This window comes from Eublepharis macularius, chromosome 2 (genome assembly GCF_028583425.1).
Source record: "Eublepharis macularius isolate TG4126 chromosome 2, MPM_Emac_v1.0, whole genome shotgun sequence".
Taxonomy (NCBI): Eukaryota; Metazoa; Chordata; class Lepidosauria; order Squamata; family Eublepharidae; genus Eublepharis; species Eublepharis macularius.
Window position 1 is genome coordinate 124,175,620 of NC_072791.1, and position 26,142 is coordinate 124,201,761.

Here is a 26,142-nt window from a genome sequence, read left to right on the forward strand (position 1 = left end):
CAGAGTAAAATTTGCCAATGATGTGCAAAGAAATACTCCTGAAGGAGCTGTCAAACATATGGAAAGATTTGCATGGCATCAGAAAATATTGTGCCAGATCATGCAAAGTGAAGCTTTAAAAACCCCAAGGACACGATAACAGTATTCTGTACATGACTGGGATATTATGTACAATTTATTCACTGAGTTGGCATCATAAGCCCAGTGAATGTGTGTGTGTTCAGAGCCATGTGAGGGGACTTTAAAAGGCTACAGCAGGTGAGGACTTTTCATTGTGGTCCTATGACTGAGTACCTGGAAGGGGTGCATATGATAAAAGATGGTGGAAGAATATCTAGACTCCTTGCCAAAAGACTGTTTTTGTTTGTTTGTCACCGAGGACAATCAAGTGTTTAGGAGATGGCTATGGACAATACCCAGGGGCGGAGCAAGGGTTTACCTCGCTCGCGGCCGGCCGGCCGGCCGGGCACCCCCACGCGCGCACGCACCAGCCTGCGTGATGACGTCATGCGTGATGTTATCACGGGAGCGCACGCACCGCCGCCGGCCCGATTGCTGCGGCGGGCGGCCTCCGAGCTCTCCCGCTCGGTTGCCTGCGCCGCCGCAGATACCTGCCCACGGTGGCTGCGCCTGGCCAGGGGCTTGTGCTGGCGGTGGCAGCAGCGCGGGGTGGGAGGGATAGGAGGCTGGTGCTTTGTGGCGCGCGCTCCCGCCCGCCGAGCCTCCTCCGGCGCTCCCTCCGGCACCCCGCTCCTGCGGCCACCGCCTACCTGGCCTCAATAGGCCCGCCGCCCCTGACAATACCCAAATATCTCCTGTGAGTCAGGGCACTATAAAGATAAACATTCACAACATTTAAAGAAATGAAAAAATATGGCAAGCAGGAATAATAGTAAGAATTAAATAGGTGAGGCTGAGCACTCACCAGTTCAGCTTGTGACATGATTGTGTCTTGTGTGATCATAGGAGATGAATATTCAACAGGCTGTTTATCCCACTTGCAAACAGATCAAACATATCTGTCACAGAAATTACACCTCTGTGCCCCAGCAGAAATGCATTCTGATTACATTGCACCATCACTGCCACTATCACCATCAAAAGCACAAAAAATCTACATGGTTACTATACCATATTTTAAAAAATCATATTAAAAAGTCAACATGCTTATTGGTTTAGGGTTTGACTATGTGTGAACCTGACACCTTGTGTACTAATAGCTACTGAAATATCCCAGTCCAGAGCAGTTCATACATATGTGTCCTTGCACAGCCTCATGGAAGTGGAAATCATAATTTATTTCTCCCTGCATTAAAAAAACACATCTTTTTACAATATTAAAACTATATACTGTCAACCGAGTAGTCTCTGAACTTTAATGACCTAATCCAATCATAACTGGAGGAGAGAGGTTGTTTTTTTCAGTGGACAGGCACAAACATGGCAAAATGAAATATATCTACCTAAATTGCCTAGTGATCAACAGAAAGAACAGGGTAAACTGGTAGCTGACCACAGTATATCTGCCTGGAGACTGTGTTCACCTATGGTCACCAAGTATGATTGCCAGATAACATCAGGAATAATATCAGACCCTGGGGAGAGTAAGGGGGTAAACTAACCTTTCTTTTGACAAATGTGCATGCACACAGTGCGTGCATACTCTCAGCCAGCATGATGACATCATTAACAGATGTGATGCCATTGTGATGATCCACTTCTAGGCACCTAAGCTGTTGGCCAATCCTGGACAGGGCTGCACAGCTGTAGGAGGCCACCTGGGTGCCCGGGTTGCTGGCCACTTCCCCAAGCTGGTGGCACCACTGCACAGATGCAGGAGGCTGAGCAGCCGGACTGGGCGATGGGGGAGGGAGAGGGAAGGGGGGGCTGGGTCAGGTGTCCAGTACTTAGGGAATATTTCTCCTGGACAGTCTCCCAAAATACCGGACAGTCCTGGTGAAAAGTGGATACCTGGCAGACCTATCACTAGGTGATAATCTCCTGGCAAGCAATGGGAGACTGGGGAGGAGGGACATGAGGGTGGGTGACAGCATTTCACTTACAGGAAAAACCCAGAACTGAAGTCACATCTCTCTCTAGGAATCACTGAAAACTCTATGGTAAAATCATATACATTCTGGCAATTCCTAGAGAGGAGTGATATCACTTGTGATTTTCCCTGGGAAGTGACATCATGCCATCAGCTGAATAGCCATTTCTTTTCTTCTGCTGCTGCTCTGGGAAGCAGCAGGCAATGAGAAGCCAGGGGACTGGCAATACTTAGATCGCTTTAAAATTCTTAGCATGACAAGAGTCAAGGTATTTATGGACATCAGTGCTGTGATAATTGAAAAGAATGATAAACCACAGATGTGAGCAGATGCCCAGTCAACATTTCATATTTCATTTCCATAGGTAACTAAAATTGTAATAAAACAAATGGGGAACCTGCAAAGACATGTGGGAGCATCTCATTTTCCCCTTCCTTGCTTCTTTCAGTTTCCTGAAAGCCCCTATATCCTCTTACCTTTTCTTGCTTCCTTTCTCCTTCCCACTCAGCAGTCAACCTATCTTTCTTTATCTATTCCTTTTTCTTCAGTTTTCCCTCCCTCTCTCTACCTGGAAGCCATGCCATGGAAAATCTCTGGCCAAGTTGTATGTTGCCAACCAAGCTGAGCCCAGCTTTATTGTACTTGCAGGTGCACCTCACTTTCCCTGTATGGGCTTTTCTTGCACTCCTCCTGGCAACTCCCATATTCTGATAGCACACCTCCTGGCAGCCTCGTTCAGTGCTTCCACAAAACATCCTAACATTTATCTGCCCCTGATTTTCAGCTATATTTAGTATTTATTTCATTTTCATCCTGCCTTTCTCCACAATGAGGCCCTAAAGCAGATTAAAGAATTCTCCTCTCCTCCATTTGATCCTCACAATTGGCCCAAAGTCATTCAGTGAGCTCCCATGGCAGAGTGGGGATTTGAACCTTTGTCTCCCAGATACTAATCTGAAATGCTAATCATTAATCATGCTTAGGGTTGCCAAGCTGCCAACTTGTGGGAGGGTTGGGAATGAAGACAAGGAGACATGTGTGTGATACCGTTGATGTCGCTGGCATTGCAATGTCATTTTTAGGTACAACTCAGAAGTGACAAAGGGTCATTCTATGAATCACCAGAAACTCTATGGTAAAATCAGAGTTTCCTGAGATTCCTAGAGCTACCGTTTGTCACTCCATGGTTGTACTTGGAAGTGACCTAGTCATTGTTTTTGTGTGTCATTTTTCTCTCACCACTGATCCAAGGGGCAGCAGGCAATGGAGCTTGCTGGCAGAAGGCCTCCTGCCATAATGAGGCCTCTTCTGAAAAAACAGGCTTTAGACACCACTGATCCATCCAGTTATCGTTCAGTCTCGAACCTCCCGTTTCTGGGTAAGGTGATAGAACGGGCAGTGGTGGAGCAGCTGCAGGTCTTCCTGGAAGACACATCGGTCCTGAACCCATTCCAGTCCAGCTTCCGTCAGGGTCATGGGACTGAGACAGTGCTGGTCGCCCTCACAGATAATCTTCGTAGGCAGCTGGATTGGGGCGGGTCAGCGCTGCTGGTGTTGTTTGATCTCTCAGCAGCATTCGACATGGTCAACCATGAACTGTTGACCCACCACCTCACCGATGTGGGGATTCGAGGGACTGCCTTGCAGTGGTTTGTCTCTTTCCTCCATGGTCGGGGATAGAGGGTGGTGCTTGGGGGGAGGCTATCAGTACACCAACCCTTGGTTTGTGGTGTCTCGCAGGGGGTGATACTCTCCCCTGTTATTCAATCTTTATATGCGCCCCCTTGCCCAGCTGGTATGGAGTTTTGAACTGGGTTGCCACCAATATGCGGATGACACCCAGTTGTATCTGCTGATGGATGGCCGGCCTGGCTCTGCCTCTAGTGCCCTAAATAGAGCCCTGGAGGCTGTGTCTGGGTGGGTGAGGCAGAGCAGACTGAAGTTAAACCCTACAAAGATGGAGGTCCTGTACTTGGGCCATGTTGCAGTGGATAGGGGGATCCAGCTCCCAGCATTCAATGGGGTGCCACTTGTGCCCATACCAGTGGTCAGGAGTCCTGGTGTGACACTCGACTCCTCCTTATCAATGGAGGCCCATGTCACAGCAGTTGCCCAGTCTGCCTTTTTTCATCTTTGGCAGGCCAGGCAACTTGTCCCCTATCTTTCAACCTATGACCAAACTACGGTGATCCATGCACCTCCAGATGAGACTACTGTCAGGGCTGGCGTGCTCATTGAGGCCAGGTAGGTGGTGGCCTCAGGCACGGGGAGCAGGAGCGCGTGCCACAAAGCAGCAGCCTCCTATCCCTCCCGCCCCGCACCGCCACCGCCACCAGCACAAGCCCCTGGCTGGGCGCAGCCACTGCGGGCAGGCATTTGCAGCGGCACAGGCAACCGAGCAGAAGAGCTCGGAGGCCGTCCGCCGCAGCGATCGGGCTGGTGGTGGCACGCACGCTCCCATGATGACATCACGCGTGACATCATCACACAGGCTGGTGTGTGCATGCTTGCGCGTGCGCGGGGGGGGGTCACCCGGCCGGCCGCGACCACCGCAAACCCTTGCACTGCCCCTGACTACTGTAACTCGTTCTACACAGGTCTTCCCTTTGGTCTGACCCGGAAGTTGCAGCGGGTCCAGAATGCTGCTGCACGTGTCCTGGCGGGTTCACCATATGGGGCACAAGTGACTCCAACCTTGCAGCCGCTGCACTGGCTCCCCATGGAGTTCCAGATCAGGTCCAAGGTTTTGGTCTTAACCTATAAGGCCCTAAACGGACTGGAACTGGCATACCTGAGGGACTGCCTCTCCCCGTATGTACCCCGGAGAGTGCTTAGATCAGCAGAAAAACATCTACTGGTGGTCCCTGGCCCTAGGGAGGCTTAATTGGCCTCGACTAGGGCCAGGACGTTTTCTGTCTTGGTCCCAACCTGGTGGAACTCTCTGTCGGAGGATACTCGGGCTCTCCAGGACCTTGTGTCCTTTCGGCGGGCCTGTAAGACAGAGATGTTCTGCCAGACATTTGGTTGAAGCCAGTATTCAGATCCACCGATTGGCCTCCCTGCTTGTCTCCTATTAGTGGGGGCTATATGAGTCAGCTGCCCCAACTCACATCTTCACCCATCTCTTCCCCTTATAGTTGGCAGGGAAGGGTGGAGTGAATCCCGTCTTGGGATATTAGAAACATGGTGCAGAGTTTGTTTTTATGCTGCTAAATCTGGCTTTTACTATTATTCAATGTACTGTTTTATTAATGTGTTTTTATCTGTATGTTATAATTTGCCCTGAGCCCCTTTGCAGGGAGGGTGGACTATAAATTTAATAAATAACAACAACAATAATGGATGGCATGGGAAACCTAACCTTACTGGATTTCATGAGTTGGTTGCTATTGAATAGCCTAGCAGGGCGATGTCGGTTTGCTGCTAGGTGTCCTGGCTCCACTTATAATTAGAAAACAAAGAAATTTGACCCTTTACTTGTACTGTACTTACCTTTATGTATTGGATTGGAAGCTTACCTGAGGGATGTTTTCCTGAAAAATATATTACTGCACCTCTATAACTTGTAACACCTGTTGGATGCCCTCCTATTAAGGATTCTTTATTGCATTGTTCATTGCATTGTGACAATTTGAATTGTGGGAGTGTATTGCTCTGTTATAACTATTATATATTGATTTGACTTCATATTTATTTGTGCTTATTTCCTCTCTCCTACTCATGTGTTTTCACCCCTGGATTTTCAGGTAACTCTGGAAAGCAGATAAGCATGGCATGAAGTTCATCTAGAGCTTTGAGCTTTCATTGAGCTATAATGATAACAGTTTTTTAAAGCCACCTACATACATGGTAGTGATCGTCATCACATCTTGTAGGGTAATTCCATAAATTAATTCTGCATTGCATCTGATAATGCTTCCTTTTGATGTTATGCATTGTGTGAAATGATTTTTGGCACATAAACTACCTCTATGCCAAATCGTACAATATCAGGCTACAGTCATCACATTTGGACTTAACTGCTGCCTTTTGTAGACTTCAAAAGGGCTAGAATGAATATGTGTTGGACAAATAAGTTCATGTCAGTGAGTTCCAGGATTCATTCATTTGCATGTATGTATTGAGCCTATGCAAGTACACATGAATGTCTACACAGCAGTTAGGAACTCTACAAGAACACCCTCTCTGTGCAGTTAGGATGAACCCTGAAAAAGCAGGCTTCTTGATTGCACTGCCAGAGCTTACCTGTATACACCTCCAAGCAAATAAACCATTTCCATACATTCAAACAAATGCACGTATATCATGGATGAGACTTGCAAGCATCCTATACCTTATGAATGTTTACAACCATGTAATGGGTGCCTTAAAAAAAAAAAGCACAAAGTCTTAGCGTGAAAGAGTCTTAGGATGAAGGAGTCTTCTCATATTCCTTTATCTGTGAGTTCACCACACTTTTCTCTTAAGCTGGTAACAGGATATGTGTGGAGTGCTTCTACAATTACTTGGCCTTTTCTACAGACTAGTTCCTTATTTGTATTTCTATTTTTATCATCTGTTTTCCTTGACAAAATGCATTTACTTTTTATTCTCAATATTTTGAAAAGCATTATTATCCTCTTTCAAGAATATAGATGTATTGATTGTTTGCTCTTTGTACTTTCCACAGAGAACTCTCCACCACACACTGCCCATATGTCCTTAAATTATGGAGAGTGAACACTTACAGTGAACACTTACACTGACTGGTGCTCTTTCCTTGCGTCCCTCCTAAATAATATGTGTTCACAGGCAATTATGGAACTACAGAGTCAGAGGACTGTTTTTTGAGGTATATTACTTAGTGGCCTGGAGACAAAAAAGCGGAAGGCTGGCCAAATAGTTCAAATGCTGTACTTTTCTTAACGGGATGTCCTTCAGGAGGGCAGAATTCTGCACCTTGAAAAATTATGACTTTTATTTGGCCTTTTAGATATGAACTGAGCATGGCTGTCAACATATACTGTAGTCTTCATTGTCAAGGCGCTTCACTTAGTCTGTCAGCTGTAAACAGCTTAAGAGACATGTCATTCTAGTATTATTATAGCACTCTAAGATTTGTTTTTAGATTGGCTCGTACTTTTCTCCTGGCAAGGGCTTAGATATATAGATGACATGGGTTATTTACTGCATTTACTGCAAAAATGCAATGTGTTCTTTTGTGTAACTATGAAGCAGTGCCATATGAAATAAAAAGCAAGGAGGCTAACCTATTATTATAGTAAGATAGCAACTTCTGGTCAGCTCCTGACCAGAAGGGACTCCCATGGTTTTAATAGTGGGGTAGGAAGAAGTACAACAGATGCAGCATTTCCTTCTACTGCAGCAGTGGGATGACCATGGACTATTATTATTATCACAATCATAAATACTAAAAAAGGAAAAGGTTGATTTGAGTTGCACAAAAATTACAATATTTCCAAAGGTTGTCTTCTAGATATCAACAATTTGGATCCTCTCTCTATGGCACAGTTGAAATAGATATACTTTTCTGTGTGGAAATGCATTTACCTTTCACAATAAATGAATTATATTCCAGTATATCTTTAAAGCTTTTGAAACCATGGAAATTAACCTGATACTATAAATATGAGATTCATGTGTTACTTTGCAAAAGCACAAAATATTTAAGTTATTGCAAAACTAAAGCATGAGTAAAGTATGATGTATTTTGTGTTAATGATTAGCTGGTTCTCACAGGAAAGGGTACATTAGCATTAAAAGACAATGAGTTGTTCAGTGATAGGAAAAGACATTAAACAAAACGTTTTTCATGTCAGGTGTGGAGTGATCATTCTGGAATTCATGGTCTACAGATGAGCTCTGCTACAGGTGCTGCTGCCCTTGATTTTGACAAAATAGCTGCCAAACTGATCTGAGAAACTATGCAAATTACTAGTGCACAGCTATTTAGTAGCTACTAGTGTCAGACAATTAACTAAAAACATTCAACAATCTAGTAAATACTGTTATGGAAAATCTGTGATTGGAAATTTCATTATGATAGCATAAGAGAAATGAACCCTGAGATTATTTGGGTCATGGCTTTTTAATCGTTATCCAGAAACTTCAGGGGTTCGTGTTTTAATAGTTTGCTTTAATATTAATAATTACCTTGCTGTTTTTGTGGTTTTATTGTATTGTTTTTTCTTTTGTCAGTTACCTCAAAGAGGTCTCTGGAGAGGCAGCATATAAATTCTTTAAATAAATAAATCTGGAGATAGACGCTTTCAAAATTTGCTAAGCTCCCTTTCTGTATTTCAAGAATTCATTTTAAAAAACATCTCCAGCCCTTCTCCTTGTAGATATTCAAGGGGAAATCTGCAGGCAGTTTATTTCAAGCACCCAAGAGCTTAGCAAATTTTAAGCACTGGATGAGGGGATTCCCCAAGACAATAGCTGGCTCTTGACCTAAGCCAATTAACACCTTTGTGACCAAACACATTCTCAGCTCCCCAGACCACTTGCCCCTTCTTTCTTGTTTGTTTCCTATCCTTTCTATCCAACTGGCACAATTGGTCAGAAAATTTGAGTGAGATCTATGCTATTTGAGGATTGTCCTTCTATTTGCAGTGGGGAATTTTCTTCAAAAGGAGAAGCTTTGATTTAGGGAAAGGAGGCAACATAGTGTTTCTGTAATTATTTCTAGCAAGCCAACTTGCTGCAACTTGCCTTTGTGAAAAAATGTATGCCTCTGAAGATCTGTAAAATGCTTACTACTTACCAATGAATAATCTCTGTCAAACTCCTGTCCTAACCTATCCCTTAAACTGAGATTAGGGATACAAAAGTGAAGACAGTTAATGTTCACATAATCTTTAAGCCCTACCATTTGTCACTACTATGATTGCCCAGAGAAACATATCCTGTGCCTTTAACTGAGCCTTAATGAGATGTTATTTACACAAACACACCATTCCATGAAGAGCTTTACCTGCCAATTAAACACACTAAATCTCTATTAGGGAGAGGAAATTTGCCTCCAGGACAGTTAGCAACCTACACTACAGAAAATTGCATCAGGCCCGGGGTCCTTCCCTGGCTTCAGGTGCTTGATCAGGAATGCTACCTCCTTAGCCTATACTGGAGGCCATTCAGGGCAATTACCCAGATTGAGAGGAGTTTCCTCTGATAAGCTAGCTCCACTTTTATAGAAGATTGATAGAAGTAATCATGGAGTTGCAAGATCTTTTGTTCCCAGGATGAGCTGCAGCTGGAAGAAGCTAGTGAAAGGCACCCTTGGCCACCGCTGCACCTGTTTATCTAACAGGAAGTCTGGGTTCAACAGCACCCACAAGCAATGAACCTGCTCCTTTGGGGGAGTGCAACTCCCTACAGAGCAGAAGATATCCCCAGTCTTGGGTCAAGGCCCCCCCAGTAGCACTTCCATTTAGTTTAAGTTTCAGCTTGTTAGTCCTCATCCATTTCAAAATGGCCTCCAGGTACCTGTTTCCATAGCCTCCCTGGTATCTGCTGGAAGTGCGAGATAGAGCTGAATATTGTCTGCATATTGGTGACAATTCATCCCAAATCTCCAGATGACCTCTCTCAGTGGCTTTAAATAGATGTTGAAAAGTATGGAGGGACAAGAAAGAATGTTGTGGAACCCCATAGGTAAGAGGCCAGGGATGGAGCAACAGTCCCCCAGTACTATACTCTGAAACTTACCTTCAAGGTAGGACTGAAACCTTCACAAAACAATGGCTCCCTGTACCAACTATAAAAAGAAATCCAGAAGTATACCTTGATTGATGGTGTCAAAAGCCACTGAGAAATCCGAAAGAATTCACATGGTTGCAACTCCTCCTGTTGATCTCCTGGTACACGTCATCCAGCAGGGCAGCCAAAGCTGTTTCAGTCCCATCACCAGGCCAGAAAACAGATTGGAATAGATCTAAACAATCCACTTCATTTAGGAACCCTTGAAGTTGCCCAGCAAACACTTATTCAATCACCTTGATTAGGAATGGTACATTTGAGACCTGGAAGTAGTTATTCAAATCTCCTGTGTCCAGAGCAGGTTTTTTTAGGATTGGGAGCACTACTGCCTGTTTCATGGCAGGAATAACCACCCCCTCTCTCCGGGAGGTATTTACTGTCTCCTGCACCCAGTCCACCAGCAACCCCACCCCCCAGCAGATTTAAGTAGCCAGGAAAGTGCAAGCATTCCAAAAAATTTCAGAAAACTGCTCTGAATCTAATTACTACAGCAAGATTAACCTTTGCTAAATGTTGAAAATCCAACTTGTCTCTAAAAAATATGATTGGTTAAGTAGATCAAAGGAGGTTTTTCCGTTATTCAAGTTAACTGCTTTGCAGAAAGCTTGGGATATTGAACAGATAGTCATACAATGAAATCTGGTTCTTAAAGAAACTGCTACATCTGACATTTAATTAGTTATCAGCCAGAATGAACTTGTTTCTCGGCTGTATATTTTGAGGCATTCTGTTCTTTAAAGTTTTGAGCAGTTGTTTTGTAATTTAAAGTTTTATAAATTACCAACTTTATGCATCGTTGTGTTTCAAATAAATATTATTTTTAAAGGCAGATTTTAAAATGCATCTACTAATTTTATAGTGTCCATGTTAAGGTTGCCAGTCCCCCCTGCCCTTGCTTACCTAGCTGGTGGGGGAGGCATGGGCCTCCTGGGGGCATGCTTCTGGGTGGCACAGCATGCTCCCGCAGGCCCAATCCTGGCCTGAATCAGGCCAGATTGGGCTGCTGAGGTGCGGGGGAGCACTCCCACATTCTGCAGCAGCCCAATACAGGTCAATTTGGGCCCAACTTGGCCCAGATCTGGCTGTATCAGCCTGGATTTGGCACAGGAGCATTCCCGCACTCGGCAGCAGCCCAATCCAGCCGATTCAGGCCCAAATCAGTCCAGATTGGGCCGCTGTGAAGTGAAAATGACATCATCACATGGGCCCAGGAGCATGCACAGTTTGCACGTGCATGAAAGATGACTGGGCAGGTAGGTGCTGGGTCCCCCACCTCCCGCTGGGACAATAGGGGGACCTGGCAACTCCAGTTCATGTACATAATATAAGTTTTAAGTACTTTACATTTTACATTTTAGGTGCCTTAAATGTGTGGTGTTTGTGTATAGTACTTCTCTATTTAGAAGAAATTCCTAACAAAATATGAGATAAAGTTCCTAGAGAGGGCCGATAGCATTTTACATTGTGAATAACATATAGTTGGATGTTGCAGTCTAGTACCACGTCCATCTTGGGCCCTGCAATCCAAATACCCACCCATTAACTGAAAGCTTAAATTCTTCTCAAGTGCTCAGCAGGAAATCAGAATGGATCAGTTCCTTCATTGTTATTCCTTTATTTAGAGGCCTCTTACAGTGCAGTGCTAAATATATTTATACCCTTCTAATTGCTTTGATTTCATGGACTTTGAAGGGTGTAACTCTGCTTAAGATTGCACTGGATGAACCATTGATACCAATGAGGTTGTGAAATTTAAAAAACTGTTAATTAGATACTGCTTTGAATGGACAATCAGTCAGTGGTTATCATAGAATCTAGGTCCAAGTGTACCTTTAGGCCTAGTTTACCTTTAAGCCCTCACATCTTAACATTTCTGGCTGTTACTACTTTACTGCAGTTGACCTGATTCATTTTTTTTGTTTTATAGCAAACATCAGTTTTCTGCCGCTGTAGATTACAAGCAAGAACAATCTTCCTTACATGAATCTGTCATAGTCATTTTATGAAAGTAGTCATTTCTTGAAATAGCTGAAGTTCAGAAGTTAATATCTAAAATAACTATTTCACCATGTCCTGCCTTAACATCAGCCTATACAACTTGCAGCTTTCTAAGACAAATTAAGCCTTCTTGTCATCTATGGTAGCTATGAAAGATGAAGGACTAAGGAAACCTGACTTGTCCTGACTGCACAACACAGGATACTCATGAACACCATGTATGCTTTCTGGTTTTGCTCTCTATATGGGGCAGCAGAAACAAGAGATCTGTGTTGAGCTCCTGGCTGGTGACAATTAGACATGGGCACGAACAACAAAAAACCCTGAACACACTGTTCGTCGTTCATTGCTGCCCATGAACAATGAATAATGCCGAACATGATGCTGAGCCGAATATGTCCATTGTTTGTGGGGGCCTGCAGCCCTCCCAACCCCCCACACCCCCACTTAGCCCCCCTCCCCTCTAATCCACTTACTTGGCCCTTTAAAGATCCCTTTAAACTATCAGCTGTCAGGCAGCAGGGGGGAATTCCCTCTGGCTGCCTGCCAGCTGACAGTTTAAAGGGCCCTGTCCTGCCGCTTGCAAGCAGCAGGGCCCTTTAAACAACCACACACCCCTGCCCCACCCCAGCACTGTCGGGCTTCTTCTGCCCAGTGTGAGCTGGGCAGGGAGATTCTCCCTGGCCCACTCACACCCAGCATGGCTGGCGCCCTGGGGCCGCTTCTGCCCCCTGCGAGCGGTTGAGGGAGATTCTCCCTGGCCCTCTTGCACTGGGCAGAAGAAGCCATGCGGTGCCGGCTCTCCTGGTGCTAAGAGGGGTGGGGAGATTCTCCCCATCTCTCTCGCACCAGGAGAGGGGCAGCCAGTCACTGGTCCGGGGAAGCCCCCGACGAGCAGCTGATTCAGGGGTTTAAATGCCCCTTTCCGTGCCGCTGAGCAGTGGTACGGAAAGCGGCATTTAAATTCCTCTTTGATTCCCAATTTCCAGGGCAACAGCAGGAGTTCAGACAATTTCTGCGTCAGTTGCCATGGGAATTGATTGCAGCAGGTGCCAGACTGTCTGGCTTGATGAAGAGCTACCCGAACAGCAACGAACAGCAATGAACGAGGCTTCCAATGACCACCTGTTCAGTTGGAATCGGGCCTCAGGAACAGCCTGTTCACATTTTTTTTTTGACTTTTTATCAAAATTCTGTTTTTTTATCAGAAATGTCTACAATTATAGCCATTCTGCTTATGCTAGTTAGTTGACCATGAAACTAACCTATATGGTATGTGCCTTTGATATGTGATTGTAACCTATTTGGTCTCCCTTGCAGAAAGATACTGCCACTGCTACACTCAATGACTATACTGTATCAAGAACAGTGCTCATGGTGGGTTGTCCTGTACTATGCAGTTTGTTAGTGGACTGTTTGTCTCAATATTATATATTTAGAAATAGTATGTTTAAGATTGTTGTTGGTTGGATTGTGGGCCAGTTCAAATTATGAATTTTGCTTCTACATGGTGTTTATGAGTGTCCTCAGCTGTGCAGTCAGGACCAGTCAGGTTTCCTCAAAGTGGTATCAGGACCTTGACTCTGGAGCTTTTAGGCTTGCATTTAATGAATCAGTTCATCCATCAGTGCTCAACTTAAGTAGGCTGGGAGGTAATCACTCCAGCTGCACTGCTCGCAGGTGCTGGAGTTCCCAAGGCTGTGCGCTTGCCAGGATCCTGCAATGAAGAATTACCTTCAGCATCCTGCTCTAGGACCCTGTGCCAGCACCCTGCTCCAGTCTGGCACTTCACATCCTCTATAACACTTTGGCTCAGGCCTTCTGCCATCACCAGAGTAAAGGAGGGTCCTGGGGAGCTACAAGCAGAGTGAAGGAGGGTCCTGGGGAGCTACAAGCCCAGGTTTGAGTCTTGCCTGGCAGAGGCCTGGTTGCTAACTCAGGGGCCAGTGGCAAGGATCCCTTGCTGTCTCTGGCAGAGTGGTCTCTGGTGCTGATAGTGCATTGGCAGTTGTAGGGTTGCTAGGCCAAGCCTTGCAATTAGTGGGAGGGTAGGGGCAGGGATGTGGGGGGAAGGAACATGATGTTGGCTATGTCACTTCCAGGTAAAAGCCAGAAGAGACATCAGTAGCTCTAAGAATCGCCACAACTCTGTGGTTTCAGGTGATTCATAGAGATCACAATGTCACTTCCAGTTTATACTTGGAAGTGATGTGTTGGCAACTATGTCAGAGCCTCTTTTCTTTATTTTTCTTCAAGTAGTGGCAGGCAAAAGGGAAGAACCTCCAGGAGTTTGCCTGCCATAACCAGGCAAATGGTAACCTCTTCAGCCACTGACTTTGGCTCCTTGGCCTCTCCCCAGAGGACTAAGTTGGAGTCATTGAGTTGGTCAGAAGGCATCATGACAAAGAGTGCCTACAGTGATGCTTTCAAATAGAGAATATAGTTTCATTTTCATAGATAAATCTTCCATTTCTTGACAGCAATTCTACACAGAAAGTAAGACATTTTTCAGCTGCTAATTATCTTTGAGAGGCACTGACTTATCCTTAGAAAGCTCACCTCATATAAGTACATTTGTGTCAATAAGTCCTCCTCTTGGATACACACCTTAACATGGTGAGGGGGTCTGAGTGTGTCAGTGAAACTGAGAGCAACACCATCAGGAGCACAGGCTTGGTCAGAGTCTAAACTCCTGGAAAAGTTACTCAAGGAAGAATGGTCAAAGCTGAGACACTAGACTAAGATGCATTCATCCACTTCATAAATCAACAGTCACATCAGCAGAACTGACTGTTCCAATGGTATGGGGATGGAGGAATTCCTGAAGGCTAGCTAGTGGGCAGCAGCAGTAGTGGAAGGTGACACTGGCGAAGGATCTTTCATAGACAATGGGAGTGTCACTTCAGCTAATGCTGGCTAATACTGTGCAGAAGAAGGCAGTGGTAAATAACTTCTGCTAATCTCTTACCTTATACAATCGGCAACCAAAAAGACGATTGTATATGTAGAAATCACTGAGTGACCAATACAGGAACAAAATAGATTACATAACTGGAAGCAGAAGATGGAGAAGTCTATTCTCTCTGCTAAAACAAGACCAGGAGCTGATTGTGATACTGATCAGGAGTTGCTAATATCAAAAATTAGAATAAAGCTAAAGAGAAACACTAAAAGAATCATCGTGCCAAAATACAATCTAAATAATATTCCTGAAGAATTTAAAGACCATGTAAAGAATAGATTTGCAATATTAATTTTAATTAACTGTTAACCAGAAGAACTGTGAGCTGAGACCAAAGATATTATCAAGGAAGAATGTGCAAAGACTATTTCTGTAGCTAAAAGAAAGGAGAAGCCTAAATGGATAACTGAGGAAACTCTTAAAATTGAATTAAAATTGAAGATAGAAGAAAAGTAAAAGCAAAAGGTGACAGAAATAGACTCAGAATTCTAAATGCAGCTTTTCAGCAACTTGCACACAGAGAAAGAAATTTATTATAATAGCCAGTGCAAAAAAATAGAACAACAAAAAACGAAGAACAAGAGATCTGTTCCACAGTATCCAGGAAATCAAAGGGAAATTCAAGCCATGACTTGGGTTGCTGAAAGATCAAAATGGAAATACAATATCTGATCAGGACAAAATAAAGGAAAGCTGGAAACTGTACACTGAATCTTTCAATGAAGAACTAGAAATCTTAGGGACTTCCGGTTTGGGATCATGGTGGTCTGACGCACCTCTGAGAGCGGAGCTGTCCGAGCCGCTGTTTGTGAGGGGTGCTAGATCGCCCGTGGACCCCTGTTCTCAGGCAGAGAACAGGCGTGAATGCTCAGGATCCAGAGGGTGCGTTGATCTCGGCTGTGGGGGGAGATCTACGCAACGATCTCCCACCCAGCCTTGAGGTCCCGCTCGACGAAGGATGGCAAAGATCTCTGCAGCAGCTTTGGAGTCGTTGAATTGACATAGGATCACCGTACCCAAGCTTCAGTAACTAATTTGGACTAATTTGGAATATTTTGAGTACCGAAACAGCGATTACAACCCGCAAATAGAACTATCAAGGTAAAGATTGCTATCTCTCCTTCCGAGAAGAAATTTGGTAAGAAGAACTGAATTAATTTGGAAGATAAAGATTGCTAAGTTATAAGGACAGATTGGCTATGCTACGGTAAAGTGACTGAGTTAAAAAGAATTTATTTAGAAGAATTAGAGCGGGAAAAGTAATTATTGTTTACATACCTGTGGTCTAAGAGAGATAGTGAACTGTGGGAAACTTGAAAAAACGTGAGATCTGCTGTGTGACTGCGACGGAGCAGGAAGTGCGTCAAAGCAATAGAGTAATAGGCTGGAAGCGGCGGCTAAAGGAAACCCGGAAAAGGAAGAGCACCATTTTGGAAAAGGAAAAGGGCAAGACCTCAACTTAAGCAGAAGTGGGACATCTTGGAGAAGGATAAGGGCAGAAGCTTCGAGTTAAAACCACAGAGAAAAGACGCCCGCCATTTTGGATACCGGAATTGTTTAATTCAAGAAGAATTTGTTTTAAATAAAGGACTTAACTTTGAAAACAACAAATTACTTTCGCTACAGAGTTGCGGAAGAGAGTGGACTCGTGGGAGTGAGGTGAAGCCAGCCCCACGATGTCGAAGAAGGAGTGGCAGTCGGCGTTGGAGAGTTTGGACAAGAAAGTGGCGGATGGAAATAAAGAGATCAAGGATATGATAAGGGATACGGCGAAAGATTTTAAAGAGACACTTAAATCGGAGGTGGCTGAAGTAACCAAGAGTATTGATGAGGTCAAGAAGGAGTTACAAACGGCGCAGTTGAAAGTGAAGGTAATGGAGGATGAAGTTGACAAACTATCTGTTTCTTTTAAGACAGAAACTAAGGGTTTGCAAGGAAGAATGGCTGTGATGGAATGTAAATACATGGAAAGACAACTTAGATTTTGTGGAGTCCCAGAAGCAGAGGGAAAGTCAGCCCAAGAGCAGATATCAGAAATACTTGCAGAATTTTTGGATAAAGAAGTGGAAGAAATTGCGGCTTTACTGGATGTGGCATACAGAATTAATTCAAAATATGCAGCTCAAACAAATCTACCAAGAGATATGATAGTGCAATTTACAACCAAAAGAGCAAGAGAAGATATTGTGAGTAAGCAATTTCAAAACCCTCTGGAAATTGCTGGAAAAAGAGTGTGAATAATGAAAGAGTTACCTAGGGGAGTTTTGTTGGAGAGGAAGAAATACAGAGAATTGGTTCAAATGCTGAAGGAATTGAATATTAGATACAGATGGGAAATACCAGAGGGTCTGAGTTTTGAATTTCAAACAGCTAAAAAGACAATTAGGTCCAGTCATGAGATGGAGAGGTTCTTTATGGACAATGAAAAAGACTTACCTAAAAGATCTAGAATTTGATCATGGAGTGCAAAATCATATCTTGGAATGTAAATGGACTTAATTCACCTTCTAAACGTAAAACTATCTTCCATTGGCTATCCAAACAGCATTGTAATATAATTTGTTTACAAGAGACCCATATTAAGAAACAAGATGTGAAATACTTAAAAAATGCGAAATTGGGAAGGGAATTTGCAGCTTCATCGAAGCAAAAAAAAAGAGTAGTTCTGTATATTAAAGATGAACTGCAACCTAAAATGATACTTAATGATGTGGAAGGAAGATACATAGCCGTGGAAATTATTTGGAATACGGAAAAGATTTTGCTGATTGGGATTTACGCACCAAATGGAGCTAAGGACAATTTTTTTAAGGATTTACAGAAACAACTGGATGGACTAACTTACTCACAAATAATTTTGGCAGGTGATTTTAATGGAGTTACGGCTTTAAATGTTGACAAAAAAAACAAAGGGTGCACAAAAGAAAAGAGGATTATTGCCAAAATCCTTCTTTGAAATGAAGGATCGGGAGAATTTGGAGGATATTTGGAGAAGGAATAATCCTAAAGCAAAGCAGTATACGTATTTTTCGCCAAGACACTTGACATTATCAAGAATTGATATGATCTAGGCTTCTAAGGATTTGGTTGTATGAACAAAAGATGTGGAGATATGCCAAAAGTAGGCTCAGATCATAATCCAATTATGTGGAAGTTTGGAAAATGCACCAAAAGATGAGGATGGAGAATAAATGAGGATTTGCTGCAGCAAAAGGGCAATTTAGAACTATTACAAAAGGAGACCAAATTCTTTATGCAGTATAATTTGAATAAAACTGTTCCAACTCATAAAGTTTGGGATACTTATAAGGCAGTTATCAGAGGAGTATTGATGGACTTAAATGCAAGGGATAAAAAGAGAAAAGAGGGAAAAAAAAGAAATTGTGGAGAATATAAGAACTAAGGAGGTACAACTGAAGAAAAGACCAGGGGAAAAAAAATTATATCAAGAAATTAAAATTTTGCAAGAACAATTGAAAGCAATGGAGAATAAAGAGTTGGAATGGGAATTGAAGAGATTGAATCAAAAGTCGTTCGAAGGAGCGAATAAAATAAAGAGAAAAAAAGGTGATAACTAAGATTCAAGAAAATGGAACGACATTGACCGATCAAACAGCGATTAGTAGAGCATTCTTTAAATTTTATGCAAAACTGTATCAAAGGAAAGAATTAAATTTGGATGCTATTGAGCAATATTTAGATAAATTTAAATTACCATTGATATCAGAAAATTGGAAGGAAAAGCTGAATGCAGAAATTACAGAGACAGAGATAAGAGAAGCCATTCAGTCGACTAAATTAGGCAAGGCACCAGGTCCAGATGGAATTACAGCTAAATTTTATAAATCATTGGTAGATGAATTGGTACCTTTTTTGAAGGTGGTAATGAATGAAATTTTAAGAGGACAAAAGGTTCCAGAGTCTTGGAATGAGGCCACCATATCATTGATATCAAAGGAATATCAGGACTTATGTAATGTTAAAAACTATCGACCTATTTCGTTGCTGAATAATGATTACAAAATTTTTACAAAAATTTTGGCGGAAAGATTAAAGGAAGGGCTTGTGGAATTTATTGCAGAAGAACAAGCAGGTTTCCTTCCAAATAGACAAATTAAAGACAATTTGAGAACTGTTTTAAATGCGATATAATATTATGACAAACACTGTGAGAAGGAAGTTGGTTTCTTTTTTGTGGATGCAGAGAAAGCTTTTGATAATTTAAATTGGAGTTTTATGTTCGACCCCAATGGAAAAACTGCAAATGGGAAAAGAATTTATTCAAGCGGTAAGAGCGACTTACAAAGACCAATGTGCAGCAATTGTAGTCAACAATGACTTAACCAAAAAACTGGAAATTAGAAAAGGTACAAGGCAGGGCTGCCCACTATCTCCATTGTTGTTTATCTTGATTTTGGAAATGTTGTTGATTCAGATTCGAGATGATGATGCTATAAGAGGCATAAAAATTAAAGATTTTATCTACAAAGTTAGAGCTTTTGTGGATGATGTGATGGTTATTGTGGAGGATCCAATACAAAATATGCCAAAGTTGTTAGACAAAATAAAGGAATTCAGAGAGTTGGCCGGATTTTATGTCAACAAGAGAAAGTCTAAGATATTATGTAAGAATATGACCAAACAAAAGCAACAAGAATTGATGGAAATTACAAATTGTGAAGTAACACATAAAGTATAATATTTAGGAATTGAACTTACAGTGAAGAATATTGACTTGTTCAAGAATAATTATGAAAAGCTATGGCAGCAAATTGATAGAGATTTGATTAAATGGAATAAATTAAATCTGTCATGGCTGGGAAGAATAGCGGCAGTCAAGATGAATGTGCTACCACGGATTATGTTTTTATTACAAACAACTCCAATTATCAGAGACAGTAAGCAATTCGAAAAGTGGCAGAGAAAGATTTCCGATTTTGTATGGGCAGGCAAGAACCCATGAGTAAAAATGAAAGTTTTGTGTGATGCCAAGGAAAGAGGTGGACTGAAATTGCCGAATATCAGATTATACTATGAAGCAGTTTGTTTGGTTTGGCTTAAAGATTGGATGTCATTGGAGAACTGTAAGCTACTAACTTTGGAAGGCTATAAAAAATTGTTTGGATGACATGCCTACTTGTGGCACGATAAATTGAAAGCTGATTCTATGTTTCTACATCATTATGTGAGGAGTCTCTTCACAATCTGGAAAAAATATAAAAGTTATTTGGGCGAAGGTATCCCCTCGTGGGTGGTACCATATGAATCCATCTACCCGAGAGCTATTTATAACAGAGATCAATGTCTGTCCTATAAAAAGATTCTCATTCAGGAACAAAATATGATAAGAATTAAAACAGAAGAAGAGTTAGTTTCATGTTATGGATGGTTTCAATATAGGCAGATAAAGGACTTATATAACTCGGATCGCTCAAAAGGTGGAATTAAATGGAAAGATTCGGAATTGGAAGAAGCTATATTGCAAGAAAGTAAGAAGAAAATTTCAAAAATTTATAAAATTCTTTTGAAGTGGCATACAGAGGATGAAACTGTTAAAGTCCAGATGGTGAAGTGGGCTATAAACTGTCAAAGAGACATAACAATGGAGTCATGGGAGTATTTGTGGAAAAATACAATGAAAATCTCAACTTGTACCAGTATTAAAGAAAATGTTTTTAAGATGATATATAGGTGGTTTTTGACGCCAAAAAAAATAGCTTATGGAAATGCTAAAATGTCTGATAAATGTTGGAAATGTAAAAGGCATGAAGGATCATTGTATCATATGTGGTGGACTTGTGAGGTAGCTAGGCAGTACTGGGGAGATATTTTAGAAATGATAAATGAGATTTTGCAGATTTCAATAATAAAGAACCCAGAACTCCTGCTACTGAACTTAAATATGGAAGATGTTCCTATGCAACACAGGACATTGTTATTTTATATGACAACAGCGGCAAGAATACTATATGCGCAGAAATGGAAAGTGCAAGAAATACCATCTATTTAAGAATGGATACAAAAGTTGCTGTGCATGGCAGAAATGGACAAGATGACAAGAAGGCTGAGAGACCAGAACTCTGAGGAATTTTTTAAGGACTGGGGGAGACTGAAGGAGTATTTTGAGAAAAAATGGGATGTGAAGGGGAAATTATAGCAATTTGATAGTTACTAATTGGGGAAAATATTGGAGATAGGGATTTTTACCATTTAAAGTGAAGTTTTAATTATTGTTAAGTATAAGTTTTGAATAGATATGAATTTAATGGATATAATTTAGTTTATTAGGGAAATATGAGATAATAATATATAAATGGAATAGATAAGTAAGGAATAGAATAAGATAAGGGTTGGAAAGCTGTTGGAAGTCTGAGAAAAAGGGGGGAGGGAAAGGGTGGGGGAAAATTGATATTTAGGTTTTAAATAAAAAGGTTATTTGTAATATGTACTCACCTAATAAAACTTAAAAAAAAGAACTAGAAATCTTAGAAAGTGAAGTAAAAGTGAATTAAAAACTGCACTCAAAGTAATAGATAGAAACAAAGCACCTGGAGTAGATGAAATACCAACAGAGCTATTTCAAGCTACAGAAATTGAGTCTATCAAAATCTTAACAAGAATCTGTTATCAAGAAGCTACTGTTAGGACAGAATATGGAGAAACAGAATGGTTTCCAATTGGTAAAGGTGTCAGGCAAGGATGCATATTATCTCCCTACCTGTTCAACTTCTATGCAGAACATTTCATAAGGAAAGCTGGATTACATCTAGAAGGCGGAGTGAAAATTGGTGGAAGGAACATTGACAATTTGAGATATGCAGATGGCACCATGTTACTGGTAGAAAATAATGAAGACTTGAAATGACTACTGATGAAGGTTAAAAGAGAAAGCACCAAAGCAGGATTACAGCTGAACATCAAGAAGCCAAAATAATGACTGCTGAGGAATTACACAATTTTAAAGCTGATAATGAGGAAACTGAAATTGTTCAAGATTTTCTATTCCTTGGCTCAATCATCAATCAAAAGGGAGACTGCAACCAAGAAATCAGAAGAAGATTGAGACTTAGAAGAGCAACTGTGAGGAAAGTAGAAATGATCCTTAAAGATAAAGATGTCTCTTTGGGAATCAAGTTCAAAATAATCCATCCCCATTACTATAGTGAAAGGTGAAAGTTGTTCACTTAAGAAAGCTGACAAGCAGAACATGGATTCATTTGAAATGTGGTGCTGGAGGAGAGTATACCATGGACAGCCAGAAAGACTAATAAGTGGGTACTAGAACAAATCAAGCCTGAATTCTCCCTAGAAGCTAAAATGACAAAACTGATGCTATCGTACTTTGGTCACCTTATGAGAAGACAAGATTCTCTGGAAAAGTCAATAGTGCTAGGAGAAGTAGAAGGAAGTAGGAAAAGAGGAAGACCTAAAATGAGATGGCTTGACTCAATAAAAGAAGCCACGTCCTCCAGTTTGCAAGATCTGAGCAAGTCTGTCAACAGTAGGATGTTTGGGAGGGTCTTTCATTAATAGGGTCACCATCAGTTGGAGGCGACTTGACGTTACATAACACACACACACACACCCCGTTGGAGAGTACTATATGAAAAATTGTCTTGTGGACCCTTGTTTGTGGGAATTTTCAGTGCTTTTAACGAGGCAGTTGCATTCAGTGGTTATTAACTGATCAATTTAGAGGAACTCAATGTTTTGTAAAATATCGCTATATAAGACCAGAGAAAAATACATACAGGAACAAATGCAGCAAGGTAACATAAAAGTGCAGTGGCGGGTCTCATAATACTTAAAATTTAAGTGCCAGGTGAATTGTGTAGTATGAGATAAATAAGCATTGCTCTTATATGTGATATTATTCTGGTCTAGGAAAAATATTCATTTACAATTAAGGGACTCACAAGGACTTGCAGCTTCCCCATACCCCTCCCCCAATTTTTCTTCTTTCCTTTCCTTGGCAACTCCCATAGTTTCTTCCTTTTTCTTGCTTAATTTTCTTCTCACCCACCAGCCAACCTATCTTTTCTGCTCTCCTGTTTTCAGCTTCCCTCCTTCTCTCCCCCCCACCCCCCGCCACCCATTGGCAGCCTCTCTGTGTGAAAAGCCTGGCCTAGGTACCTGATGGCTGCAGTGCTGGGCCCTGTTATGTAAGAGCTTATGAGAAAGTTATGCTGTGGCCACCAATCCCAGTGTTGGTGGCCACTGGGCCCAGTTGCATGGTGGTGGCCACTGCCATGCTGGAAACAGCTGCATGTGGCTGCTGCAAGGCTAAGCAGGTGAGTAAGTAGGGATGTATGTAACAAAAGCCTTGAACCACAAAAATCATAGATGTCAGGTCCAACTGCAACCACCTTCCTGCTCTGTTACTCCGCCATATTGTCCTATACACCCTGGAAAGGGTTTACCACCTTCCTTGGCCTCAGAGTTGTGGTAAGGGAAGGGGTAGCTCCACTGTATTCCTCCTCCTACGTAGCTGTACATGCTTTCCATTCTCTTTCTCCCTAGCCACACCAACCGTCCTCATCCTTGGCCTCACAGGGAGGAAATCTTTTATACCCTCTGGGTTTTTCCTTCCCCCTTCCTCCAATACCTCTTGGTAACCTGCCTGCCCATTGCCCTCCCCTATGGGGTTGCAGGCTTGATGGGGTGTATGGACTGCGAATCATCTCTGGCTGGCCCCTCCTTCCTGGTCAAGCCTGCCTCCTGGATCAGGCACAGCATGCCGGAGATGCGGCCACTGCCCTCTGCCCCTGCCTCCACTCCCAGATGTTGGCCAGGCCGCACTTGGCCTACCCCTGCTGCCACTGAGCTCTTGGCCAGTTGTGAAGCTAGGCCAGGAGAAGGCAGCCAACACCATGGTGGTCACATCTCGGGTAGGCCGCCACCTTTGTCTGCTTGCAGTAGGCTGGGCGGCCTCCCACACTGCCTCTGCCCAGTTCCCAGGGCCTCCCAAGCTGCCTCCAGCTCTTTGGGTGCCTTCACCCTGTTCTTCCATGGTTCCTGATGATCCCCTGCCAGTGCTGGCCATCTGAGCTTGGGTAAGTTGGCTTGTGATGGTGGGGGGAATGGCCTTGCTGAGTCCAGCAGGGAATGCTGCACTGGACAATAGAAAAAACTATTTACGAACCTTACTTTCATCTCTACTGAATGGAGACACTGGTCCAGACTGCTTGGTAGTTACGGGAACTCCATGAACATTCCATGATTTAAAAAAATTTTTTTGGGGTACTTTGACTGTGCAGCCTTAAAGCAGTGCACATGCACGTCTTGATTTTTGCAATGTTTTCCCTAAACTCACCCCCTCCCCCAGGCAAACTTCCTTATTTTATGCCTTCCATGTGACACAGGAAAGGCTCATAGCTGCACGCAGATTAGGAGGGAGGTTGGTGGGCTGCAATGAAAATAGGATGTTTTATCAAAGAAAGAAAGCATCTAGGGCTAACAGGGAAGCCAGGGGGTTGTGCCTCCCTGAGCTGTTCAATATAACACACCCTTCAGGTGCACTTAATCAGAAGTACAGTATCTGCTGAGGTGAGGTGAGATGACTGCTACTGTGAACCAGCTCCTTGGTTGCGGTGTGTTCTCCATTGGAGACAAGTGTGCCACTGAAGCAGATTAATGTTCCACATGGGAAACTGATCTGGGTGACCATGGCCTTGTACAACAGAGTAAATCACAAATTCTTCAGTGGATCAATGCAGAGTTAGCATAGTCAATCAAGGAGGTTACCTTTCACTGGTCACCCAACAACTCTTGGTAAAAAATAGCTTTAAAAAACCTTTCTCCTCCTCCTCCTTCTCACTGCCTCCCTTGCCTGCCAACTTGCATGACAAGGATGTATCATTCTTATGCTGTTAGGTTGATCAGCCAATTATCTCCTCCAAGTGTAGGCATGAATTGACTATACTGCATTGTATGAGGAAAGAGTTATTGCAGTATGCAGCTGTGCAGACTCTGGCCTAAGATCTTTGCACGTTTTGTCAGTCAAGAGTCAGAAGCACACCACAGAGTTGAACAGGTGGACACATTATTGGACAACAATCTGCATGTGGCTTTACAGCATAACATTTGGGGAGGGAACATAGTTTCTGCTTCCCTCCACTATGGAGAGGAAAACCAGGAAAAGACTGGTATGAATCTGTCCCAAAGGGTGCAAAGAAAGTAAACCCACAGGGAGATTCTATCCATCCTCACTTTGCAAGACAACAGGCAGGCAGGCTGTGCCAATTGTAATAGTAGAAGAATCATTTCTCTGAAGGGGTGGATGCACAGGGGAAAAAATCACCCATGACGATTTCAATCCATCCATAAGGGGTTGGTTTGATATGAGTGATGAGCTTCATACAGAGGTCTCAAGTCATGCAACTCATTTACTTCACCTACGAAATCAGATCACTTGGCAAAGATAAGGCAAAGTCTCCAGCCTTGACTCACAGTTAACATCTTGGGAGAAAGTATTGACTAGAATCTTCTCCCATCTTCAGTATTATGAAGGTAGAACTAAATAAAGGAAAAGAGAAGAGACACCTTGTCTCTCACGGGCAGTTTCCACACATCCTTAAAGGGACGGCCCACTCACCACCCACCAAATGCTGCCAGCTTTCCCCCTTCACTCTACACGCCTCCACTTTTAAAATGGTAGCAGGCTGTTTGGCTTCCGTTTGTTGGAGCTTTTTCGGGGAATGCAGTAAAGTGTGTTCTCAGAAAAAACAGAAGCCAAACAGCCTGCTACCATTTTGAAATTGGAGACGTGTGAAAGGGAAAAGCTGGCAGCATTTGGTGAGTGGGCTGTACCTTTAAGGACGTGTGGAAATGGCCACAATCAGCACCAACTGGAATGTGTTAGTGCCACTGAAGAAAAAAAAAATAATTCCCATTCCTAACTCCCAACCCTCTGCTAAACGCACTCCTGATATGCTGGCAGAACACCTCCTCCCAGTAAGAAGCCTAGTTTGGTGAACTGTTTGGGATGGGAAAAGCTCCCTCTGCTCCAGGCCAGCAGTTTGCACCTGTGGACCTTTCTGTGCAACTTTACTCACAGAAATGCTATTATGCACAGAAAGGAGGCAGACCCTTTCTCTGCGCCTTACACACAGAAAGGAGAGGCGCCAGTGGTGTCTCCGTGTGCCATGGGAGGGGTCTCTTCTTCATGCAAAGCAGCAAAGTATCATATTATGCAAATTAAGGTAAATTTGGAAACAAATGACTGGTTTCTAAAATGAAGAGAGCCACAGTGATAGCCTGAGGCATTGGACTAAGTATGCTATTTGATGGATTCTTTTGATATGCTCATTTGGAATTTTTCTAATTGTCAACCAGGACAGTAGAAATCCTACAGAAGAAAGGTGGAGGAGCATT